At 36.6% G+C, this 12,721-nt stretch overlaps 1 long non-coding RNA gene across 1 annotated transcript; it reads left to right on the top strand.

Annotated features, from left to right (window-relative positions):
- The first annotated feature begins 19 nt into the window (after positions 1–19).
- LOC131361784 (uncharacterized) lies at positions 20–2,668 on the top strand. The gene is made up of 2 exons (XR_009206081.1): positions 20–1,711; positions 1,838–2,668. It is a non-coding gene; the product is annotated as an uncharacterized LOC131361784 (long non-coding RNA).
- Positions 2,669–12,721: the final 10,053 nt, after the last annotated feature.

Consider the following 12,721-nt stretch of genomic DNA (forward strand, 5'->3'; position numbering starts at 1 on the left):
GTGGGACAAAGTGGTCTGGAGTGTATGTTGCCACCTCTGACATGGACTCTTCCAGACTCAGACAGTCATGTGATCCAAGGAGAGAAAAAAACCTGGCAACGTAAGCCGTGGAGGCTACGTCCAAAGCGGCATACTACCGTACTAAGTAGTATGCCTAACGCTATGGAGACACACTGTTTAGTATGGTAGCACAGCCCGCGTGTTTAAGCCCAGCCTCAAAATTCTCAGAACTAATTTGCTATTCCGAGTCCATTCGCTGCCGTGTTAAAACCTCAACAGCCATATCCACTATACCCGAGTGTACACGGAGCTCCTATTCACCCGGACCGAGGTGTTTCAGCCTGTCGCTATACATATATTTACTTTACTTTCTTTTTCTTTATTTTTTTTTAGAAATACTTTCGGTGCGGACTGCGGCTAAAGAATGAGCAGGGCTTTATTTGTGTTTTTGTTTTGAGCAGGATTAGACATTATATATTTGACAAAAACTGATCTTTTTTTTTCCGCTCACGTCTTGGATCTTATTATACTGAATCCGTGTGGTTTCTCTCTGCCTGCTTTTGTCCTTGTCGAGCTTTATGTGTCAGAAACGTGCATGGCATTGCTGTAAGTAACGGGTTAATATGCTGGTGTACATGTTAAATGTGTGAAAGTTTTCTGTTTCAACATAATTTACCTTCTACAGCAACTAGAGGAAATGTGTATTGTTCATCTGACTGCATTAGTTTTTGCTCCTGTTGTGTTTAATGACACTGTTTCCATGTGAGCTGTGCAACATTAACGCGACGAATTAAATTAAACCGCTGTGGAAATAATCCAGGTGTACTTTTATTCACCACGTAAATAGGTTTAAGTGTTGGTTGTACTCTTTAATATTTAAAAAAGTGTATATATATATATATATATATATATATATATATATATATATACATATATGCCTTTTTGCTTTCTGACGAAAGTTTGTAATATTCAGCAGTTAAAGCCTTGTTTATATATATATATATATATATATATATATATATATATATATATATATATATATATTATTATAGTCTTATACTGTTACACATTCAAAATACGTGTATGTAACACATACACACATAGATCACTTCGCATACTGAATGCAACCAACTAAACAAAGTAAAATGTACAGCCTGACTTGTACCAGACGTCTAAAGTGACACAGTGGCTGTGTCTTTAAGAGAATCGCCCAACAACGAGGTAAAATCTGCAGCCATTTTGGTGTGATTTTACTCTAAAGACAGTAATACTTCCTCTCACACCGTGCACTGAGCAGGCAGTAAGTGACAGGTTAGCTCGTGCAGCCTGTAGGGTGAGTGTGTGTGTGTGTGTGAGAGAGAGCAACGTGTGTCAGCAACAGCAGCTGATAATGCATGCAGGAAAACTTTTAGAATAATTGACGGGGGAGGGGGTGGATTTTAAAATCTTTTGGGCTTTTAATCAGAGAATTAAACTGAATTCATTTCCACTTGTTTCCACTTAGTGATGGAGGAACTGGTTTTAAAGTGGCTGCATGGAGAAACACCGTTGTTTAAGAAACACAGATGAAAAAAGAACAGGTGGCCTGTTGGAGAAAGTGGCCTAACTGTGTCCAAACTAAACACGCTGTCCTGTGGGGTAAAGGGCAAGCACGTCTTATCTGTAACACTGCTAAAGCAGTTACACTACAGACAGCTTTAGTTCACATAGGGTGCCTTATTATTATTATTATTTATTTTTTATTTTGTTGTTGTTGTATAATAATGTTGTTAATATGATATTAAATGTACACAACGTTTTAGTAAGATAGATGATATTAGTCTCCTTTTCCTTCCAGGTGTTAATGCATAATTCAGATTCCTGGAGCTTCATTATTGTGTTTCATGAAAAGATACTACATTTTCTTGCCAGCCCCATTCTACATGCATCACTGTCACTGAACTGGAAAGGTCTAAACAAGTGTGCTAAGGCACAAAATGTTCTAGATAAACCTGGCCCAGCATTTAACCCACAATAGAGCATGTTTAGCTTGGTGACCGAGTTGGGCGAGATTCTGCCACACAACAGCATGTTCACCTGTCCTTATTTGATTTGTGTTTCTGTATTACTTATCTATGCAGTCAATTTGAAATATGTCACCGAAAAATGTAATCGATCTAAGTTGACTGTGAATTTGATTTGATTTGAATATTTAGCTCTGTTCAGTTTGTAGAGTCTGTGGGAAAAGAGCACACCATATGCCTGCATGCTTTCACAGCGCAGCGAGTGTGTGCTGTTTGGGCAGGCTTGCATATTTTTCAACCTGAGACCTGTTGCTGACATGGCAGAGCAGCAACGTCTGATATGAACAGTATGTCATTTTTGCCCGTAGGTTTGCACGTATTTGTGTATGCATGCACCGTGTGCTGCTACAGGTCCATTTCATGTAATCCTCAGGCTGTGAGTATTTTACAAAACAAGCTTTTTTTATTTTATTTTTTTTTACATTTTCAGTAATGAAAAGGCCTTGACCAATGACAGCTTATTTCCCCAAATGTCCCAAAGTGCAGCTTGTTTATGTACTTCTGTGTTTTGTACTTGTTTGCATAGAATTGAATGTGAATTTCTTATCTTTGTTGTGTAAATATAACTTGTGCAAGTGCAATAAAAAGAGAGATTCAGTGCGTAACTCTGATTTCAGCTCTTTAATTTACATGCTGTCACAGAACAAGGATATTTCAAGGGAGACATATGTTACATTTGAAATGTATTGCCTTTCAGGGAAAATGTAAAGTCTAGTTAATACTTGTAATCTATAATGTGACATTTAACACACTAATAATTACACATATATACATATACATATAGATATATATATATATATATATGTATGTATATATATATATATATATATGTATGTATATATATATATATATATATATATATATATATATATATATATATATATATATATATATATATATATCTATCATGTGTATTCACGATCAAGCTTTATTTAAGAAAAATCAGTGTTATTATCATTTTTGTTAGAATTTTAAAATTAAACTAATTTTATTTTGTTTGCAAATAAGGTATTAAAATAACTTTTCTATGTGTGTGTATATCTGTGTATAATATGAGTAAAACAGGATACTAGTGGGTTATCGTCATCTCGCTGTGTGTAGGAGCTACTGTATTAAAGCAGCTTGAGGTACGACAGTGTCCTTGGTGGCTTGATGGTGAGTAACCACTTAGAATTGAGTTTTGCCTCGGACATACGCAATTTATCTTTACATTACCTCTTATTCGTCACATGTAGAAAATAGGTATATGACAATAATCCATTATACGGCAAGATGTTGAACAAGGTACAGCAGTTTCTAAGCAATGAATAAGTTTTGCCTAATCTGTGCATAGAGAAGCATTCCCAGGAAGAATTCTCTTCACTTCCATGGAATTGACTGGTGTTATATAATATCAATACACATGATGTCAATATGGCTATGGATGAATTTCATGGGATCCAGTCAGAGCCACCTGAGGACTTGTGATAGAGATCTGATGGTTGCTGTGAGCTGATAGTTTAGCAGAGAAACTAGTGATTAGAAGAATAGGTAACATGTCGTTACTACATACCATGGATACTTTTATTTTCAAATCAAATCTCTAGTAATTAGGGGAAAAGTCAGCTGTTTTGACATGTAGTAGTATTCTGTCTGTGCTCATGCACTTTTGTGAGAAAAAAATGTCCTGTGGGAAAGTACAAGAGTTCTGTTCTGTTTTCTTTCACTCGAAATAAGACCTCAGTATTAAGCAGAGCCCGATGCCGTACTGAGCAATAAATATCTTTAAATATCAAAATGACACACACATTCAATCAATTACACACATCACACTCCACCCTGTAGGCATTTCATAACACAAATATAAAAGACACGTTTCCCAAAAAAAAAAAAAAAAACAATTACAAAAGAACTGTAGCAAACACACACACATACACACACACACACACACAAAACTACTACTAAACCTACTAAACTAAATTTAGTGTGCTGTAGTAGACTTTCGATGGCTGACGACGATGATGGTGGTGGTCTTGGTGCTCCAGCTGAATTATTACTTTGACCCTTATTGATGTTGATTTGCTTCCATCACCTCTTGTATTTTTAAACTAGAGCTATTTCAACTATTAGTATTTAAAATTATTTACATTTTTAAGCCATATTGTATTATACACCATGCCAAGCCAGCATAAAAAAAATTCAAATTGCAAGGAAATAAACAACATACTGTAATTGACTAAAACCACAATTAGGAATCATTCTGCTGTGAAGTAATGATGTAAAAAATACTTTCTGTAAAACATTTCTTTTACTATTGCTTAACAATGTATTTTTGAAGGTGACATATTGTCACCTATCATAGTTTAAAGGCCTGGGCAGGTAGGAAAGTAAACATGTAGTTTAATTACTTTTTATTACTGTTTTCGGATATCATAAACAACGATAAAAGCAATTATTGTGAGGTGAAAATGTAATATGACTATATGCTCTATAATAAAATAGAGGGACAACCTGTTAGATCTCTGACTAGTCTTCTGTCCCGGCTTTTCCTTTCATTCATGCTGTTTCTGATTCAAGTTTCTCAGGAGAGTCAGGCTAAACGAGACAATGTGAAGAAATTGACGTAGATAGCACAGTTTGGGGCTCACATTTAGCTCATTTTGGAAAATTAAAAAGCGAGCATTGCTTAAAAGGCCTCCATAGGCTTAAATGATCTCTTTCTAATCTGCCACTACTTATCTTATTCTCTGAGTGTCTATTTACAAAGAGGATCATATATTTAACTTGGGTTAAATGATTTGTGGACAGACGTTGTTTGAACAGTCTGGTGTATCTCACAATCTACTGCATGGTTTGCCGAGTTTTGTCTAGGAAGTCAGGGAAATCAGTCAGTAAATAATTTGTGCTTCTCTGTATGCAGCTGCTTTGCTATGAGCAGGATGTCCCTTCAGTCTGTGAGCGTGTCACAGCGACACAGGAGCCTCGAGTGTGTAGTGTGAGTGGTGTCTTTGAGTTTAGTGTGTTGCAACATGTAGTAAATATCCCCAGGGTAAACATGGCGATCATGTATGTGGCACCATCTGGGGAAGAGACTTTGATGCTTTTCATACATTAAGTGCTTTTTTCCCTGCTTACACATCCACAACTACTCTGAAAGGCTCATTTTTCAGTTTAAATAAACAACATTAAAATTGCCAATACTACTGAGGACCTATGGTTAGTTTGGGAAAAATATCTGTTCTTGTGAAGATACAGAGCATGACTCAGTCATGCATAGAGACTTGAAGAGAACAATGTAGAGAACTAAAAAGAGTCTCTTATGTTTAATATATTTTGAAGGTCACTATATTAAGAATATATTTAAATTGAGTATATATATACACACAGTATGTATATAAACATTCATACACTCACACACGGTCATTTATAAAATGTGCTTAATTCAGATGGTTTTTAATTTTTTGAATTATAATTAATATGTAGATATTAATCATTCACTTTTTAAAACTAATTTGAATAACTTTTTGTCTATCTTATCTCTCCTTATGCCTCTAAATGGTATATGCTGTTTTTGCTCGTGTATTAGTCATCTCATCTTTGCGCTGTCACAGGGCTATTAAGGGAAGAATGTGTGAAACTTTTGTACAGCATCTGAACTTTTATAACCCCACAAGATAAGAAGTTGAAGATCAAACCAGCCATGTGGGAAATTCAGCCTTCGCAAAACTGCCAAACTTTATGTGGCTTTTTTTTTTCACTTCTTACTCAGGTCTTCTTTTCTTGTCGGTCTAAAACGCGATATTCTGAAACAGACAAAAATATTGTTGCCCAGTTCGAGGAATTTTTTCGAGTCTCTGAAACTGAAATTTTTACAGTTCCATCGTGAGATCAGGAAAGAAAAGGGCATGCATGCTCTAGTCAGATTTATGAGGCAGTTACTTTATAATATTGCACTTGCTTTCCCTCCTGTTTATTGAATTGGCACACACACCCACACTCTTGCAAATTAGGACTTCATTACCTCAACATTGATCCTCTGACCTTAAATTGATAACTTTTTGGATCAGATAACTGAACCATGGGGATGATTCATGCTATTTGATTCCAGAACATTTCTTCACATGCACGTGTCCTTTTTTATACAATCCTAGACCAATAAAAAGTAAAACAACATTTCTCATGCTGTATGCTGCACGTTTTTTATGCTATGATATTGCTTGAACTTCATTTTCATTTGGCATACCAGAGTACACATGTTGCCAGCATTGAGGTAAGAAAGACAGGAAGACGTGTTCCAAAAATAGTATGCTTCTGTGCTACCTTGGCTAGCTGCACCTCAGATTGTGTGGGTTGATATACAGCGGCGTTAAAGCAGACGTGCGCAATACCACTCTCGAGTCCTTTCTTTTTCCCATCATTGTTCGGTGTGTTACAGCAGAAGCACTGTTTGACATGTTGAATATCAGCGATGACAGTACACCGTGTGCACGGTAATTTTACCAGAAAACCACACAAAATGCTATGAGCATTGTGAAGTTAAAGAACTTACTCACAATCTTCCGCCTTTACACCAACTGACCTACTTTGTGAAAAAAAAAAGTGTCTTGCCTGAAGGGGGAAACTGATTCAACTTTATAAATTGACTGAAATATGTTTTGTGTGTTTTCAGTGATCGCTTTGAGTATTTCATTATGGAGACAAGAGTGTTAAAATGTCAATATAAATGGTGTCATCTCACTATTAAACTCGAAACATTCAAATAAAAGTATTTTCATTGCCATATTATAAAATGTAAAGCCATCAAAACATTGCATTGACAAGTAAAACAGTATAATAAAAATGTATAGTAACAGAATACTTAATAATCCTTCTAAACACATATTTCATCAGGTGCGGCAAACATATCACATGCTACACATATTACAGAGTGTTAATATCTATTATTAATTATTGCTTGTTTTTTTTTCTACACATATATATGTGTCTGATCGATCTATCTCTCTCTCTTTATGTATATAGATAGATAGATAGATAGATAGATAGATAGATAGATAGATAGATAGATAGATAGATAGATAGATAGATAGATAGATAGATAGACTATAAGTATGCAAATGAAAAATCTTGACATCTAAATCAATATTATAAAATACTGTAAAAAAAACTATATAGGGAAAATTACTCTAAATTCCTTAATAATGGAAATTAAATTGAATGAGATAAATTGTACATGAGATATATTTCATGGGTTTAATGAGTATAAAGTTGTTCCTGTCATTTGATTGGACTCACTTTAACCTTGCTTTTCATGTCCCTTGTAAAGCAGGAAACGTTTTTCTCTCTGCTATCTGCCTGCTTAGATCCGGCAACCTGGATAAACCCACCCCAGGTATTCTCAAACCAGCAGGGAGAAGCATCTCTGAAATAATTAAGGCTCTGATTCAGCACTGCCAAATAAAGAGCTTGTTGAGCTCCAAAACAAAGAGCGGCGTCAACTTTATCTCAACACACTCGGGGGATGTTTTAGGGCACAGCGATGAGGCTGTGCATAATACCCGGCTGTAAAGCATCCAAGAGATTTAGTGGGGAAACGTGTAATTTACGGCAGCCCCCTACAGTGCCCAGCAACATCCGAATAAGATAATTACTGCGAAACCTTGGCAAACTTCTTCACAAAAATAAGTGACCCACTTAGATAAAAAAAAGAAAAAAAAGGGAGGGTACAGTGATAAAGGAGCCTCGATCAATGCTTAGTGAAATTTCGTCTCATTAGACACGGTCTGATTGGTACCTCTGGGTCAGATTTGCCACGTGGCAAAAATGCTCCATCCTGAGGGCAACAGGGTGATTCCTTTTTTATTTCGACTCCTTCTTGTGCCATTTATCATTACGTTCCTGTTTGAATAAAATACTCCTTATATAAAAGCAGACGAGCTTCACACACAGTGCTGCTGTTTGAGTTGTTAATACAGACCCAAATGTGTGTCAGGACTCATGAAACAAGAGTCTGTTTGTGCTAAATTGGTTGCTGTTTTGCACGGTTAACAAAAGCTTTAGCACTGGGAGCTTCTCCACGCTTTTTTTCGTACATGAATGGCAAAAATTTCCCCCGTCTCAGAGCAAAAATTTTTCGCCAGCTTCAGCTCTCGTTGTCAGCGAAGACTGGAGCCGGCCTGGTTGTCAGTGGAATGATGCAACTATGCTGTAACATCTGCTGCTAGCGCGTACGGCAAGACCCTCTCAGTTCCTCTTTAAAAAAAAAAAGCCACTTTTTTGTGTTATGAAGTTTGCAGGAGGTTTTGCCTCCTTCTGTGTCCGTGGAGGACTAAGCTCTTAGCTCCTTTTTTCATGTCAGCAATTTACTGCTCATTTTGAACTAGAACTGTTGTCCCTTTATTGCTGAGCTCCTTGCATGGATAGCTGCCTTTTGTGGTTTAATGTTTGGGTTAGACATTTTGAAAAGCCGGCTGTTACAGCTGAAATGTTGCTTTTGGATGATGCGAGTCCTATTAACCTGATCAAAATAGGCTTGGAAAAGAACAACATGTGAGCATGAACTAAGAAACATTAAAGGATGCCTAATTCAAGGATGGATTTATTATTAACATAACGTCACAGAGGATAGAAAGATGGTTGTCTTAGATGTAAGGTGGGAATGAGAATGAAGTTTTAATGTGGTGTTATTGTACTACATTGAAATGATCATGAGCTTTAAACTGAAGCATATAAATTTATAATACCACAGAGTTGTAGCTGAGCTTATTGTATCTGACATTGTATATGTATCTTATACAAAATACACTTACATATATTAAAACTTCTTATCATTTCGAACAGCTCACTCACAGAGACGTGTGACAGATGCTCCTTGTCATTCTAAGGCTAATAATAGTAATAATAATAATAATAATAGAAATGTGTAATTAATTGTTGGAATAAAAGATGGTGGTGTAAAGCGTGGTATAAGACGAATAAAAACACATTGTTTTGTGTTGTTATTGGTATACAAGAGTAGTATCATATCACACCACCCCACACCACACTACATCATATCACATCACATCTTCGTGGATTTTTCTATAGCAACAGACCCTGTTGTGTTTTATTCCTCACTAATTAATATGTGCTTACTATATAATCTCCACAATTTCTAAAATGACCACAATGATCGAGGCATTTTCAGCAGATTTTTTGTCGGTTCATATCTGAGCTTTTTGACCACTTGTGTTGAAATTATGAAGTCAGTCCCTTCTAGATGAAATTGTGTTCAAATTTTCAAAAAAACATGTGCTGACATGAAGCATTCTCAGCACCCTGATCGATAAAATCTATTTCCCCGATAGCGAAAGTGCACTTTGTACACTCATAGAAGGGCAGATTGCTTTCAGTGATGAAAGGAAGCTGCGAGTGTCAGTATTGTTATCAGTCAGGTTTGAGCCTGTTTTTGTCACAGTGGCATGACTTGATGCATGTGTAGTAGAGGTGGGGGGGCTATTTCAGTGCTTCTTACTTCTCTATTCATCACATCATGGTTTTTCTTTCTTTTCTGAGCAGATTAATACACAGCATCTACTTGAATGCAATTCCCACCCGTGGAGATTTAGTAGATCTGTGGCTTAGTATCAAGTAAATGTCAGCATATTGTCTTTTCTATTTTGTAATAAATGATATTTAAAAAAAAATAAATAAAAAAAAAACAAACAGCAAGAGAGACTATTTATTTATTTTAGACATGAAAATGTGCATAGTATGCATAGAATGTGTCTAGAGAGCATCGACTCTGGAAAGAGCCGTAGGAGTGTCAGCATGAGTCATGGTCAGACGACTGAAGAGACACAATCTCACCCATGCACTTCTCACCTCTACACAGTGTTCTTAGGGTTAAAGTTTCTATTGACATCAATGTTATTTTTTTTATATTGACTTTTTTTTATCTAATACACAAATTCCTTATATATACGTATAAGGAATTCATCTGTTTTTGTATGTATCTTTCACCAGTATATTACTATCACTGTCCAATATGTAACCAATATTGCTGTAACATTTTTTTTTTTTGTGCCAGTGCTGTTATTTACAATCAGATTTCAACGTTCACAGTATGCAGTGTTTTAATTTCATCCCTAAAACCCTTGTCAGACAGCAGATTGTGGTGGGGGGGTGCTAGCAGTTGGAGACTCGGCGAGACCACACTGCAATTCTTCAAATCAGACAAAGCTTTGACAAGGAGGTAAAGCTGGTGTGTTCCAGCCACCTACAGTGTAGCAGTCATGACACTCCGTTTCTGTGGTGAGATCGCGAGGCTCTCTGCGGTTTGGCTCTGCATTTTTCTCCATCTCAATGTATCAGTTCAGCCATTTAGTTTTTTTCTTCTTCTTCTTCTTCTTCTTCTTCTTTTCACACGCAAGCAATTGCTTGAATGAAAACACAACTTGAGATTTCATTAATCAACCTCTGTAAAGGTTACTGCAGGATGCTCCAGTTTGAAGTGGAATTAGATCGGGACCGTAGTGTGGGCCACTCGGTGTCAGGGTGCATGTGCACACAACAGCACAGGATGTCACAGGTTCGAGGTGCACTGCTGGGGAGTGTTGCAAGTATGAGCATTGTGACATTATAGAGGAGTGGGAACATTGATGCTGAACCCTGAGAGTGGGTGGTGTGTATGTGTGCATGTGTGAGGAGGGGGGTGTCAGTGCACACAGCTGTCCTGCTGACGTTAAAAGCATCACACGACTTCCTCAAGCAAACAGCTATAACCATACTTCTGACATATTTTATCAGGAAGTCTTTAGTTGTATACTTGTGGAACAGGTTGGATATTTTAATGCATGCTCAGAGCAACAAAACATGTCTAACATAAACTTCTTTATTAATTAATTGCAAGACAAGACAAAGGTTTCTTGCATTTCTATTAAGCAGTTTACTATGAGATCCACAAAGAAGAATATATTCATAGGCAACTAACTAATGCTGATGAACTAAGATGAGCTAATCCGTAACATATCAGGCTATAACAAAGCACATATATTGCCTTGCATAAATATTCACCTCCCCTTGAAATTTAAATTCTATTGAAACTCCCTGCAAGTGACATGAACTAATTGTTTAGGAACATTTTCTAATATATTCCAAGGATTTATAAGGTATTTATATCGACACTATATATATAATGTGACACTTTAATTGCTCACTTTGTCAGCTTCAAGTGTTCAAGTAAATATGTGAATTCTGATCCCATCTGGCTACACCAGTACGACTCATTTAGGGCTTTCACAGCAATCTGGGTGAAAGCTTATTTCATCACAAACACTTTTTTTTTTCCTTTTACCAAATTATAGTGATTCCTCCTAGTAATATTATAGGCCATTTTGTGTGCAAACATGACAAATAATTCCAAATAAATCGATCACAGTTCCAGTTTGTAACACTACAAAATGTGTGACTGTGCATTATTAATAAATATCTTTTTCCGTTATAAGGATGTCACATAACCTGACTGCCTAAGCTTTAGGCTATTATAAAAGTAATATTATTTATTTATTTATTTATTTATTTATTTTTTTTATAGCTAAATGAAACCCTAAACCTCCCTGGTTGCTAGATCAGTACTAATTTACCCCAGGTTTAGCCCAATGGTTTCCTACTTTCTAGTTTCAGTGAGTCTGTGCCCACTGTAGCCTCAGATTCCTGTTCTTGGCTGAGATGAGTGGAACTTCTGTTGTTGTAGCCCATCAGCCTCAATGTGTGACATGTTGTGTGTTCTAAGGTGCTTTCTGCTCACCACAATTGTAAAGACTGGTTATTTGAGCCACTATAGCCTTCCTCTCAGCTTTAACCTGTCAGGCCATTCTCCCCTAACTGCTCTCATCAACAAAATGTTTCTGCCCACAGAATTTCTCCACACTGGATGTTTTTTGTTTTTCACACTATTCTGTGCAAACTCTAGAGACTCTTCTATGAAATACAGTAAATGCCAGGAGATCAGCAGTTCCGAAAATATTCAAACCAACCCAATCCTTCACAGACACTCGAAGTTAGGGGCTTAAAAACAACATTTATTTTTATATAGCACAATCCATACTGTGTGCTTAATGGATCAGCTTCCTGTGAGAGCTTTGCCACCTCTATTTACATAGCATTTCTTTGGATTTGATTCTGTTGTCTCAAAGCAACTTGTTAGCAGAGCTGGCTTTTAAGTGTGAATTGTGTGTGAGAAGTAATTACACTAAATTTATCCCATCCCAAATTACCTGAACTCACTCTACAGTAGAGTAGTTACCGTATTAAGTCACAGTATTAATTAACACAATGAGTTAACATGATTGCCATTAGTAATATTTAGATATACGACTCACTTGGCATGTATACGTTTCATTACTTCCTGATGCGCTGAGGATTAGTGCTTGAATAAGGAAGTCGTGTAACAGTTCTGTTCAGGCATAGTAGCCTCTTGTTTCAAGGTGGAATGAAACTGAGATTAAGAGGTTAGGCTGCCTAGCAGTTTTGCTGTTTTGTTTGCAGAGGATCTTATCATACAGGATGACCTAATGTGCTGCAGCTTATCTTCTTGTCCTCGAATGCAAACTCATAAATGCGTACAGCCCGGGCCATCACTAATGAACAGAAAGTAGCAAGGGGTTCACAGCAGGAGGGAGGGCACAAAATTCACTGTCTGA

Source organism: Hemibagrus wyckioides, linkage group LG11, assembly GCF_019097595.1.
Source record: "Hemibagrus wyckioides isolate EC202008001 linkage group LG11, SWU_Hwy_1.0, whole genome shotgun sequence".
Classification (NCBI taxonomy): domain Eukaryota; kingdom Metazoa; phylum Chordata; class Actinopteri; order Siluriformes; family Bagridae; genus Hemibagrus; species Hemibagrus wyckioides.